Source organism: Schistocerca nitens, chromosome 2 (assembly GCF_023898315.1).
Source record: "Schistocerca nitens isolate TAMUIC-IGC-003100 chromosome 2, iqSchNite1.1, whole genome shotgun sequence".
Classification (NCBI taxonomy): domain Eukaryota; kingdom Metazoa; phylum Arthropoda; class Insecta; order Orthoptera; family Acrididae; genus Schistocerca; species Schistocerca nitens.
This window is the reverse complement of record NC_064615.1, coordinates 287,634,595-287,648,724: the sequence shown is the minus strand read 5'-3', so window position 1 is coordinate 287,648,724 and position 14,130 is coordinate 287,634,595.

The window sequence follows — 14,130 nt, the reverse complement described above, 5'->3', positions numbered from 1 at the left end:
TGAGTTTAGTAACATATTAAGTTATGTATGTAATTGCTTGTTTATCAGTGAAACATTTCTGGAGTGTTTGAAATATGCTGGGGTTTAGCCTTTGTTTAAGATGGGAAAAAAAAGGAACACCACCAAATTTCTGTCTGGTTTCTCTTTTCCCAGTTGTTGTTGTTGTTGTTGTTGTCTTCAGTCCTGAGACTGGTTTGATGCAGCTCTCCATGCTACTCTATCCTGTGCACGCTTCTTCATCTCCCAGTACCTACTGCAACCAGTATTCTCACAAATTTTAGAAAAGGCAATATACAGTCTGCGTCTTAACCCTGTGGCAATGAATAATAAATTATAAAAGAAACAGTTCAGATTTTGAAGAGTTCTGATATTGAGAACATTATCTACAAATACGGTGAGAATGTACTTAATTCACTAGACAGTGAATTACAGGCACTGGTATATTTGGTTTTGGTGATCTGGCAAAGGCATTTGATTGTGTAAGTCACAATATCCTCTTAAGTAAATTAGAATATTATGGTGTGTATATTTGGTTTTGGTGATCTGGCAAAGGCATTTGATTGTGTAAGTCACAATATCCTCTTAAGTAAATTAGAATATTATGGTGTAACAGGAAATACTGGAAAATGGTTCAAATCCTATATCTCTGACAGGAAACAAATGGTGTCTTTAGGAAAAATACGGGTAATTAAAGCTATCAGGATTCATCAAAATTGATACTACATGTGGTGTACCACAATAGATTTATTGTCAATATCACTGACTTACATCTGTAACATTACCAGATGCAAAGTTTGTTTTGTTTGCAACTGATAAAAACACTTCCGTAAATACCAAATCAAGTATAGTCTTCAAAAGACCGGTTAATGAAATTTTCAAGGACATTAATAAGTGGTTCCTAGACAATTCTTTGTCATAAAAATTTGAAAAAAACACACTATATGCAGTTAACAACTTCTAAAAGGTTTCCACCAGTATATGCCTAAAATATGATGATAAACAGTTAGAAGAAGTTGACGGTGTTAAATTGTTGGATTACAACTTGGATTCAACTGGAAGGGCCACAGAAATGCTGAAGTGCTTAAACGAATCTCTGTTTGTAATGCAAATGTTGTTAGACATGGCTCTTCCTTCTGGCAGTAGGACTGAAGGGGAAGGAGGAGGGCTGAAGGAAAGACGCTTTCTTTCTCATCCTGTCTGATAAGTCTCCCTTGACCCAATTTTCTGAGCAACTTTTCCAAGCTCTACCCCTTTTCCTAAACCTCACCAGCCCTTTTCCTTCACCCTCTTCCTCCCCGTCAACCCTTCTGCCAGAAGAAGGAGCCATGGCTCCGAAAGCTTGCAAGCTTTAATACCTTTTATGTGTGTTCTGCTGCTGCTTGGTGAGTAAATTTTGTATCCATCCAATTACATTTGATTTTAGCTACAGTTATATTATAGCTCAAGTAACTCATATCTCACTCTCCTCTTCTCTGATACTCCATAATAAAACTGATGCAAGTGCTGTTAAGAAATTTACTTGTTCATCCTGCATTTAATGAGTTTTATGCACCATGTTAAAAGTAAACAAATTGGCACAAGACCCAACTTTGGTTTTATGTTATTCATATACAATTAATTCAATCTGTATATCGAGCAACCAGTAAAGGAAAGAAAAGAAAAATTTGGAGTAGGAATTAAAATCCATGGAAAAGAAATAAAAACTTTGAGGTTTGCTGATGACATTGTAATTCTGTCACAGACAGCAAAGGACCTGGAAGAGCATTTGAATGGAATGGAAAATGTCTTGAAAGGAGGATATAAGATGAACATCAACAAAAGCAAAACAAGGATCATGGAATGGAGTCACATTAAATCAGCTGATGCTGAGGGAGTTAGATTAGGAAATGAGACACTTGAAGTAGTAAATGAGTTTTGATATTTGGGAAGCAGAATAACTGATGATGGTTGAAGTAGAGAGGATATGGATATAAAATGTAGACTGGCAGTGGCAAGGAAAGCGTTTCTGAAGAAGAGGAATTTGTTAACATCGAGTATAGAATTAAGTGTCATTAAGTCTTTTCTGAAAGTATTTGTATGGAGTGTAGTCACGAATGGAAGTGAAACATGGACAATAAATAGTTTAGACAAGAAGAGAATAGAAGCTTTAGAAATGTGTGGTTCTACAGAAGAATGCTGAAGATTAGATGGATAGATCATGTAACTAACGAGAAGGTACTGAACAGAAATGGGGAGAAGAGGAATTTGTGGTGCAACTTGACTAGAAGAAGGGATCGATTGGTAGGACATGTTCTGAGGTGTCAAGGGATCACCAATTTAGTATTGGAGGACAGCGTGGAGAGTAAAAATCGTAGATGGAGATCGAGAGATGAATACACTAAGCAGATTCAGAAGGGTGTAAGTCGCAGTAGTTACTTGGAGATGAAGAAGCTTGCACAGGATAGAGTAGCATGGAGAGCTGAATCAAACCAGTCTCTGGACTGAACACCACAACAAAAACGTACAATTAAGAAGGAGAATATTGGTCATTTATATTATAATGTTGAATTTTGTGGTAGTCCTGTTATATAAGCTTATATTAAACGTTGATCTCCAGACCAGAGACTGGTTTGATGCAACTCCCAATGCTGGTCTACCCCATGAAAAACTCTTCAGCTCTGCATAACTAGTGCAGCCAGCATGCATCTATCCATCTGAACCTGCTTACTGTAGTCTGGCATTTGTCTTGTTCTACAGTTTCAGCCCTCAGACTCCCCTGCATCACCGATCTGACTATTCTTTGATGCCTCAGGATGTGCTCTGTCACTGATCCCTCCTTTTAGTCAAATTGTGCTATACATTTCTTTCCTTCCCAATCTGAGTCAATGTGTCTTCATTTTTTGTATGATTTGTCCATCCAATTTGCAATCTTCTTCTGTATCACTGCATTTTAAGATCTATTCTCTTCTTGTCTGTGCTGTTAGTCAAGTCTGTTTCACTTCTGTACAAGGGCAGACTCCATACAAATACTTTTGGAAAAGACTTCATAACACTTAAATTTATATTTTATCGAAACAAATTTCACTTTTTCAGCAATACCTTTTCTTGCTTTTACCAGACTTAATTTTTATCCCTCTCCACTTTATGGACAGCGTCTGTTACTTTACTACCAAAGTTGCAAAACTAATTTACTACTTTTAGTGTCTCATTTTCTAATGTAATTATCTTAGCATAATCTGTTTAATTTGAAAACACTTGATTACCCTTGTTTTACTCTTGTTAATATTCATCTTATAAGCTCTTTGAAGTCCCTTGTTGTCTCTTGACAGAATTACAATGACATCAGACACCAAAATTTTTTGTTAATGTAGTTGAGGTACATAAGATAAGAATAATGGAAGAAAAAACAAGATACACACAAGAAATTCATGATAAAGGCATAGCATAGATTAAAGGAACAAAAAGAACCTGATTTACACTGCAGAAACAAATCACCTTGGATTTTAAATTACATTATTTATTCATTCATTCATTCATTCATCAATAGTCAAATTTCTGTGAAATTGATGTCACCGTTATAGGTACACATATGCATAGTTTGTAGCCAAGGTTGCGGCGTAACATATCACTTCAGGGAATGTAGTGTGTTACTCAGTGTCTTCTTGATAGATAAACAGTTGTGGCATCTGAAAGTATACCACTCACCTATAGCAGATCAATGCATGGAGCACACTAACATAACAAAAAACAGCAATCACACTAGCAGTTGAGCACTAGCCCTTTTTCCAGAATTTATGTTATATGTTACTGTACTCCATGCATCAATCCACTATAGGTGAATGTTTGCCTTTCCCTAATTTTATGTATTGCTTCATCCAGTAATTCTCATTATTGTTAAACAGTCACCCTTGGTACACAAAAAGAGATCACAACTACAAAAAAACATGCAAAATTTAAACGAACGCAAAATTTCCTAGATTGGCGATCTTTATAGAAGCTTGAAATTTAGCGTGGACATCAATGTGAGATGCTTATAATAGTTTCCACACTGAAACTTTGTCTCAAAAACCTGGCAGAAAATTCAAAGAGATTCTGGTTGTATATAAAATATGTTAGCGGCATGCTATTGAGTGTGGCTACAGTTGCCTGAGACTGCAGTCGTGTGTATTTAAGTTGTGTTTGCTTGAGAGAGAGAGAGACAGAGACAGAGAGAGAGAGAGAGAGAGAGAGAGAGAGAGAGAGAGAGAGAGTGCTTTGTCTATTTTTGAGGAAGGGCTTATGGGCTGAAATCTTAATTTGTGGCAGTCTTATTGGTGTGCCTATCTGCGACTCAGCATCTCTGCTGTATGGTGAGTAGCAACTTTCCTTTTCATAACATTGTTACATTCTGTCCTGAATTTTCCAAAGTAGAGTTTGTATGTAGATGTAGATGCAGATGCCAGAATCAAAACATCCTGCAGAACAAAGAGGATGGTATATTGTTCTCTTAGAAAGATACAGCAGCATCACTTACTTTACTGTAGTTCCCAAAAAATGTAATAAATAAATTTAACAGTGTGTTCATAAAATCTGAAATCGAGAACTCATAAAATAAAATAAAAACCATCTAGAATATGATAAAGTATAAAACAGGAAACATGACACACACAGTAATTAAAGAAGGTGGAAATATTCTGAAGAAACCTGAAATCGTTGTAGAAAGTTAAACAAATCTTTTTTGACAAAGCACAGAATACTGGCAATAAAGACTCTGTGGATGAAGCTCTTAGCAGCAGAATCCTGCAGATATCTTTTCCTCATGAGTTTAAAAGAGTAATTAAGCCAGTAAAAAAGTAAAAAATCTGATAGCGTGGGCAGTATTTCTAGTAAAATATTAAAATATTTTTATAAATATATAAGTCCAGTCTGATGCAACATTTTCAATACATCTCTGTAACAAAAATACTCCCTGATGGACTATAACTCACTGTAGTGACATTTCTTTTAAAAAAGGTGACAAACAATGTCTCGAAGTATTGCCTGGTCTCCCTTTCAACTAACTTTTCAAAAGTTCTCAAAAAACTCATGCACAGAGAATTATTGCTGACTATCTGAACTTCCACAATATCTTCAACAAAAGCCAATTCGTGTTTCATGCTGGCCTTTCTACTGAACAAGCAATATTCTCTTTAACGGTCAAGTTTTGGAAGCCATCAACAAAAAAATTTCACCAGTAGGTATTTTTTGTTATCTCTTGAAAACTTTGATGGTGTAAACCATCAAATTCTTTTGAGAAAGGTAGAGTGTAATCACTTAGGTGGTACTGTCAGTTCATGGATTTAGTCATATCTAAAAGATCAAAAGCATATCGCAGAATGGCTTATGTCAAGAACCTGCTTTATCTGAGTGGGGCACCTTAAGTTGTGGTGTGCCATAAGGTTCTGCTTTAGGTTCACTGCTGTTTCTTATTTTCTTTAATGACTTCTCACTTTTTCCAATACAAAGAGTAAATTTACCCTTTTCACAGATTATAGTACAGTTCTCATTGATGGATTAGCAGATAACAATCTTGAACAAACCGCAAAAAAAGCCTTCTGGTGTTCTTCAAATGGTCTCACACTGAGTGCAGATAAAACAAGTAAATTAAGTTACGTACAGCTCAGAAAACCTTGAAATTAAGATAAAGTGTAGAGATCAATTGATACAGAAAGTTGATGATACAAAATTCCTGGTCACTTATGTAGTCAGCAAATGTAATTGGTCAACCCACATTCTTCATCTTCTTGAAAGACTTAGCTCAGCAACATTTGCACACTAATTTATAGTAAGTAAGATATGTTTTAAATTTTACACAAATCTTTTAAGCTTTTTATCCTTTTAAGCAGTTTATTTTATTACTTTATGCCTTGGTAAAACATAGTGGTTTGGATCTTTCTTTATTCCTTCTATCCCGGTACAAGTAACTACTACATTTGCTTGGTTATCATGTGAGAAACTGTTTGATAAATATTACTCCATGTTTTATTTAAAAAATTGCAGTTTGAAAGATATATTCATTTGGAACTATCAAAATATTCCATTTAAAAAAAATAGTTCAATGCTGTATTGTGAGTCTTGGTCATTATTCTGGTGGCCCTTTTCTTCAGTTTGAACACATTTTCCATATTCTGAGCATTTGCACCACACAATGTTATGCCATAACTGATGGGTTCATCCTAGTTTAATTGCTGATCAACAAACATACCTAAAACATTTGTGCTCACTACACACTCAATGATCTGATTGTTTACTTTGCGTCATGTGTCAGGTTTTTACTTATATTGAAGTTCATGTTATTAATCTTTCTTATACACACTCCGTGATCTGATTGTCTACTTTAAGTCTTGTGTCAGGCTTTTTACTTATGTGGAAGTACTTATACAAGCACTAGCTTGTTGCAAATCTCCATAAGTGCCTTGTCAGCTTTTACTCCTTACATTTCTGGTGTCTTATCTTTAATTGTTTTATTGCTCTCATCAGAAAATAACACTCTTTCTACTTGTTTGACCCACAATGGAAAGCCAATAATGTAAATAAGAAATAGCATTGGACCTAATACAATGCTTTGAGAGACTCCAATTTTCATTATTCTGGATCTGAAAGATATTTCTCTAAATGCTTTGATTCACCTGAAATCTGGAAGGTCTCTGCACTCTGTATACTAGTTAAGACCTAAACCATTTATTTTCAACCCCCCTCCCCCCCCCCCCCACACACACACACACAGACACACACACACATACACTTATCACTTATTCTCAAAGCTTCAAGTTTACATAGATGTATTTCATGATCAGCTGTGTCAAATGTTTTCAGTTCCATTTTTTTAATTTTTGTTTTAAGTTTCTATTATTTTCGAAAAAGAAGCCAGTTGTGAAACAAGTCTTTAGTTCTGTATGTTTTCTGTATCACCTTTTTTGTGAATTGGGTTAACTTTTGTATGCTTTAGGCAACAAGGGAAGCAACCAGATGTGACTGACTCATTTGTAATGCCTGTTAGGAGTGCTTTTATGCTGCTAAATCAGTCTTTCAGCATGTGGCATTCACTTGCTTTATTTCTTTGTTGATGGTCCTCAGTTTAGATGTACTGCATTGTGATACTGGCTGAAAAATGGAGGGTGGAAGTTCAACACTGACTACTCTAAATAATGTAGCAAACAGGTGCAAAGTTGCATTTCACAGTTCTTTGCTTTCACTGTACACCACCCCCTCCCCCCCCCCCCCCCCAATACACACAGTTAATATGGCTAGTTCACTATTGGTTAACTTTTGATAAGCCTCATTAATAGTTTGCAGGCATACGTCAGAATACTGCTACAATAGTTTACCATTGAACATCTATGAGCAGTAAAAACACAACCACACAGTTCTTGCAGAATAATGTGGTACGTATTGAATAGACACTGTCATTGTTTTAACACACAGCCTATTACAATTATTTCACAGTTAAGTTGATGCATTGTTGTTTACCTAACCAGCACAGGTTTCTTGTCTAAAAATCGACCGTGTACAGATTGTCTCTGGACCAAAAATCGGGCCTTTATATATCATCAGAATAATAGGCACTGAAACTACACATTGTTTGATGCTTAAGTTGTAGGAATTACAATTAAAACATAACTCATTAAATTAATTGAACGCATCTAAAAATTCCATCTTTTTTAACAGTTTTTTGTACTACAATGGTTAAGCTATATTATTTCTTTAAATGATGAATTAACAGATATAGATATACAAATAATACAGGCTGGCTTTGCTACAATGTTTTCAAATTGAGCTAAATAAATACTTTAAGAATCCTAGTGATTCTTTTTCCAAATGTTTATAATTATTACAGAATTTCTATTTGTTTATAAGTCAACAATAGAATCTAAGTTACGAAACAATTACTGATTTCACCCTATAACAAAAGACATTAACTAGGAATGGTCAAAATAAATTAGAAAATCGAAGACGTACACCAGACTGAGCACAAAATTAGATCTGGTGTCATGTTTTTTAAAACTGAGGGCCAACCTTTCTCTTTTATGAAAATGCAGTTTATACTCACATATGTTACTTGTAATTAGAAATGGGGAAAATGAATTTAAGAGGGCAGATGGCAGAACAAGAGGGGAAGTAAAAATATCCCAGCTTGCTTCATCACTAGAGCTGTAGACATCATTAATTTATGCACAACTCCACTGATTTCCTACTCAGTAATGGATAGCAGTAGCATTGTGTAAGGTATATTGTTATTTGTAGCTATATGGTGTATTTTTGGTTGCTATGGTGTATTTTTGGTTGCTCTACTACTATAGTAATTGTTTGTCAAGTTTGTCAGGTCTCTAGGATTATCTGTTAAACCATCTTTATTTCTATTTTCTATGTTTATTTGTTTTGGCTTTGTTCTGCCAGATTTTAGTTACACGATATTCCAAATTGCTTATTTTTATTGCTTATCATTTTGGATTCTTTGTGTGACCTGCAGCTATTTGCTGTACATCCTTTTGCATCCGAGATAAAACTGTCAATATGTTGGATCACTCTCATCCTTGACAGACCTGAGATATTTGAATGTTTCAAAGAATTTTTCGATGCCTTTTGTTAGCCACTCATTTCTGCTGAAATTTTAGTATACTCATGACTTTGTTGAATTTTTCATTTACATGTGTTCCTGAATATACTTCTGACCTTGTCTGGCATCTTTTTAATATAGAAAACACCCTTCTGTAACCAAGTACTTTTGTTTGTTTCTTTTCAAATATTTTATATTTTGCTATTTGTCCAGAATGGTTTTATACCCCAAGGTTTTTAACACCTACTTTATTATCATTGTGGCTTATATCTTTTAGCATGTGGTCAGTAATTTAATATGAATGTTTGCTCATTCCTGTTGCACTTGCTACCTGTTGTGAAATACCATGTCTGGTGTTTGTGAGTTGTTGCAAAATTATTTTTATGTCCTTGAACATGACATCCTGTAAGGCTGGTTTCAGACTTGTATTCTGGCTGCACTTTTATTTCTGTTAAGAGAATCTGTACCACAGTTTTAACTTCTCTCAAATAACATAAGAAGTCCATTTGTATCAATAACTCATATATTGACATTACACATATACATCATCAAACAGATCACATAAAGAGCTTACATCACTGTTAATATTCAACCATGAATCCCCCATGTAAATTTTTTATTAAAAGAATATTTCATTTGTCATTTACACGGCCTAACTTTCATTGTCAAAGGTACCTATATATCATCTTAGGAATTCTATACCTCAATCAGAGCAGACTGACAATCACTGGAACTTCTATTTTTGCACCCGAGCAGGTATTTTATCTCGTGAATTTTCTGCAGTTGCTATCCCAGCTTAAAGATGTCATCCCTCAGCGTGGCTCACCACCTGCAAATAAAAATAACAATCTTGCACAATATCTGTGCTTTTTTCTACACCATATTTTATAGTTTTCATTCATGAGTATAATTTGTCATTAAGACGAGGTAGGCTTTCTTTATCATTGCAGGTATTTAAATATTAATGGCAACAACTGTATAATTGGAGTAAATTGCCTGTACATTAACATAGTAGAAGTATGCCATAGAACTGCTGAAGAGTCTACGCAATCTTTATTTGCAATGTGGATGTTGTTAGCCATAGCTGATATAAAAATTTTAAAAAAAGGTAGTGTACTTCACTTACTTCCATTCCCTAATGTCGTATGAGATTTTTTAGGGTAACTCTTCAAGTCAAGTCTAAGTTTCCGCATCCAACAGTATGTAATACAAGTCATTGCTGTTAGGTGTTTCTTTCTGTTTATGTTACCTTTAAAAATTAAGACATAACATGAACTTCTTGCAGATATAAACAACCACTTTGTTTCATCCATGACACAAATTAATTCAATAGGAAATAATAGTGGATACAGTAACACCATCTGTAGCCAATGAGGTACAAAAAGCACAATAGGTAGGCTACATTGGTTTGCACATTATGCTATGCACAGTAATTCCATTCTGTACTTTTGACATCCAGATGTTCTTGTAGTTGGTACATATACGTACAAACAACATTAACTTTAGAGAAGATGTTCAAAATGACTATCTTGCATTTACAAACACATTTACCACTTACTGGATCATACTTTGCTGGACCCTACATACTCACATCCACCATTGCCGAAGTGGCACGCACACAAGCTATTAGGTCATTTACATCCATGGCTGTAGTACTGTAAACTTGTTCCTTTAAGTTCCTCACAAATAAAAATCTAGTGGAGTAACGTACATGAAACATATAGGCCAATAGGCCAAGACATTGGACCTCTATGACCAATCCATTTCCCTGTAAATGCTTTATTTAAATAGTTACACACATTCATTCCAAAGTATGGCGGTGCACCATCACGCAATGCACCCAAACAAAGGGCACCATGGTCAGCACTATCAACAAGATTAAGAAAAGATACTCATGATACAAGACAATATAACCAAAAATCAAAGATAGCACAGGAAAGAGAAATTAGACTTCTACACCACCGCAACACTAAAACATATTTATGTATTTATTTTACTTTATTGCGAGTTCCGTTGATCCTGTTGATCCTGATAGCAATGGAGATGCAAGAATATGGAATGAGTCAGTATTTTTACAATGTTAACAATACAGGCAGCGGCACACAATATGGTTAACTCATGACAAGACTCTCACTAACAACATGGAACACTAGAAGAAATGGAAACATATTACATACATCAGAATAAATACTTATGAGACAAAGCACATAAGATCAGGAGAAACCACTGGGACACATATGTTAGAGCAAACTTACAGAAAAACATCTGGGGGGGGGGGGGGGGAAGTTGTAAAAAAATGAAATGATCATGTGACATTGTTGGCCTCCATCTGGGGAAGTTTGGCCGCTGGGAGCAAGTCTTACTTTAGATGACACCACATTGGATGACTTGTGCGATGGTGATGATGAGGATAATAATACAACACCCAGTCCACAGGCAGGGAAAATCTCCAACCCGGCTGGGAATCAAACGTGGGCCCACTGCGTGGTAGGCAAGCATGTTACCATTCAGCTAAGCAGGGGAGAGGGCAGCTGTTTAAACTGCAGACTAAACATATCAAGACCCCAACAGTATTATCACCACTGGGAAAAATAATAGATATTATTACCACAAGAGACTAGAGATGCATGGCACAGTATGCTCAACAAACTATTTCCTGACGATGACCACATGCAGGACAACCAACTCCACAGCGACTTTCACAGACTACTTGATGACAAATATGAAAACAAAGGTATCTCCATCCTTTTTTGCTTGTGAGGAAGTCGCATTGGCAATACACAAAGTAAAGAACAAAAAGGCTTTGGCCCTGGGTGGCACCACCAAGAAACCATAAAACAAGCTACTCCACTTGTACCATACCTGTGACCCTAAGACATACAGACCAATATGCCTCATTAACATCCTGGCAAAGGTACAGGAGAGATTGCTGTGTAAGAGACTTCAGTCACACTGGGAGCTCTTCGGACTAAGCCCACGTCTGTTTGGCTTTCGACCACATAAATCCATCAACGATGCACAGAGCTATAGAACCGACATGACAGTACCTGACAAATTCATAGTAGCAATACTTAGAGACATGAGAATTCTGCTGGTTCTATACAACAGCCTTTAAGATTATTGTAAAAACAGGATAACAGAATGGAAGACTGGTCACCAAAAGTTTAGAAAAGGGTAACCATGGGTTGTCTGCAAGGATTCATATGTGGTCCAGTTTTCTGGGACATAGCCATAGAACCACTGAATGCTCTAAATGACGACAACATGGCAAACAAGGTGGTTGCATACACTGATGACCTTACGGCGGCCATGGTACTGTCACACTCCAGGTCCCAGTTAGAGAGTAAAGCCATGCAAATCCTTGCATTCTTTGGTGAATTGTGCACAAACAACAGCAAGTAATAAAATTGTTTACCTACTTCTAAGAGGCACACTGAAAAGAACGCCAATTATAACGATAACAAGAAATTTATAAGAAGGAAAGCTGTGACATGATACCTCAGCATTGATATTGACGAACATTTACATTTTGAAGAACATGCACCGAAATTCATGCACAAACTTGCAAGACTGAAATCTGTACAATACAGACTACCCCTATAGACAATTGAGACACATTACGTAGCAGTCTTTGAATCAATAACTTGTTTTGGGGCTAGTGCTTAGGCACATCAATTATGCATAGGTATGCATAAAACCATCATTAGGCATGGCCAGAGAAGTGTTCTACTTGGAATCTCGGGGTCTTTCAGCATGACATCAATTTAGGCAGTGTGTGCATGGTACTGGTTTTCCCTGTAGGTATTCCAATTTGCCACAGAGCAGCTGGCTAAAGAGGGGAAGACGCAGACAGAGTAAGAGAAATAACTGTACAAGACATACCCGACAAATGGGAATTAAACAAGTGGAGAAATGATAAATGGAGAATTGATACATTGCAGACAGAATGGGGCAAAATTGGCAAGGGACAGTGGGTCTATGCTTTCTTCCCCAGTATCTGAGAGTGGATAAATTTGAAGTACATAAACCCAACACATAGCATGGTGCACTCTCTCATGGCCCATAGCCTGAGCATCTCCACAGGTTTGGCCTAAAACAGACTCTCACTTGTGCCTGTAGTGAGAATGGTTCACCTGAACACATAATGCTCATCTTTGATGTCCAACGACATATAAGACCAAGTATAGAGAACAAAGACATTGGACAGTTAATACACAGAAACGATGACTGAACGCTATAAACAACATTGCAAATTAAGTATCACAAGCACAACAAGCAGCATACAAACAAGAGAGACCATACATTAGAATAAGACAGGCTCTGTCTGACAGATCAGCAGTACATAATAAATGACACAGGTACAATCACAGAACTGACTTGGATGCTACATCACGCACAAGAAGTGAAGATGAGATACACATACAAACAAAGTAAAAGTAAGCTGTACCATTTCATTGCATGTAACACCATCTGAAGATGGGACATTTCTTCTGCTTTTGCTGCATCAGATGTGACTGGCTTGAAGTTTTACCGAGCCCTCAAACCTAGTGCCACTGACTATGGCACAGTAAATCAACTCACAACCTCCACTGATGCCTTAAGTTCAGTAACACATTCTAACCCTAACTAATGTCCACCTCGATAGCTGAATCGTCAGCGTGACCGAATGCCATGCAAAGGGGCCCGGGTTAGATTCCCGGCAGGGTCGGAGATTTTCTCCACTCAGGGACAGAGTGTTGCGTTGTCTTCATCACCATCTCATCCCCATCGACACGCAAATTGCCGAAGTGGCGTAAACTCAAAAGACTTGCGCCAGGCAACTGGTCTACCCAACGGGTGGCACCAGCCACACAACATTTCATTCCATTTCACCCAACTAATAAATAGATTATTAATTAAGCATTACCACAGTCAAAACAACATAGTAACAGATGTGTAGGAAACACATAGAAGACATAAGAAGAAGAGCCGTTACATCATATATAAATCAACATTATTGTCATATCTTATTTCTTCCATTAAATACAGTTTTAATTTTAACAGAAAATGCATCCGCAAGTTATTATATATCTTATTTATTATCATTATCTAAGTTGGCTACAAATTTAAACATAACTGTATATATACATTTGTACTCTTCTATATTTTTTATTTTACCCTTTTGTATAATACTCACAAAAATACTGGTAATAAAACTAAATTTTTGTGATATAACATATAAAATCACAAAATGTATGGCCCACTATATAATAGCAGGCAGCAGGTCTTTACTTGAGAAATAAATCAATAAATAATATAAATGTGGTGCACCATCATGCTGAAGCCATTGCTGTCACCAGACACCAAGTGGAATATTATCTGATGCATCAGGCGAATTATTGCAAAGAAAAGTATGACACAGAGGTGCATTTATCTTGTCCAGCAATAGGTAAGGACCCAAAACCACTCCTCCCATGATTCCAAGCCACAGGTTTATGCCAAAGCATGCCTGAAGGCCACCTTCATGAATGTAATGTGGGTTGTGTCCTGACGAAGAATGACTGTTGTAGAGGTTGAAAATACCTTCACAAGTGAAG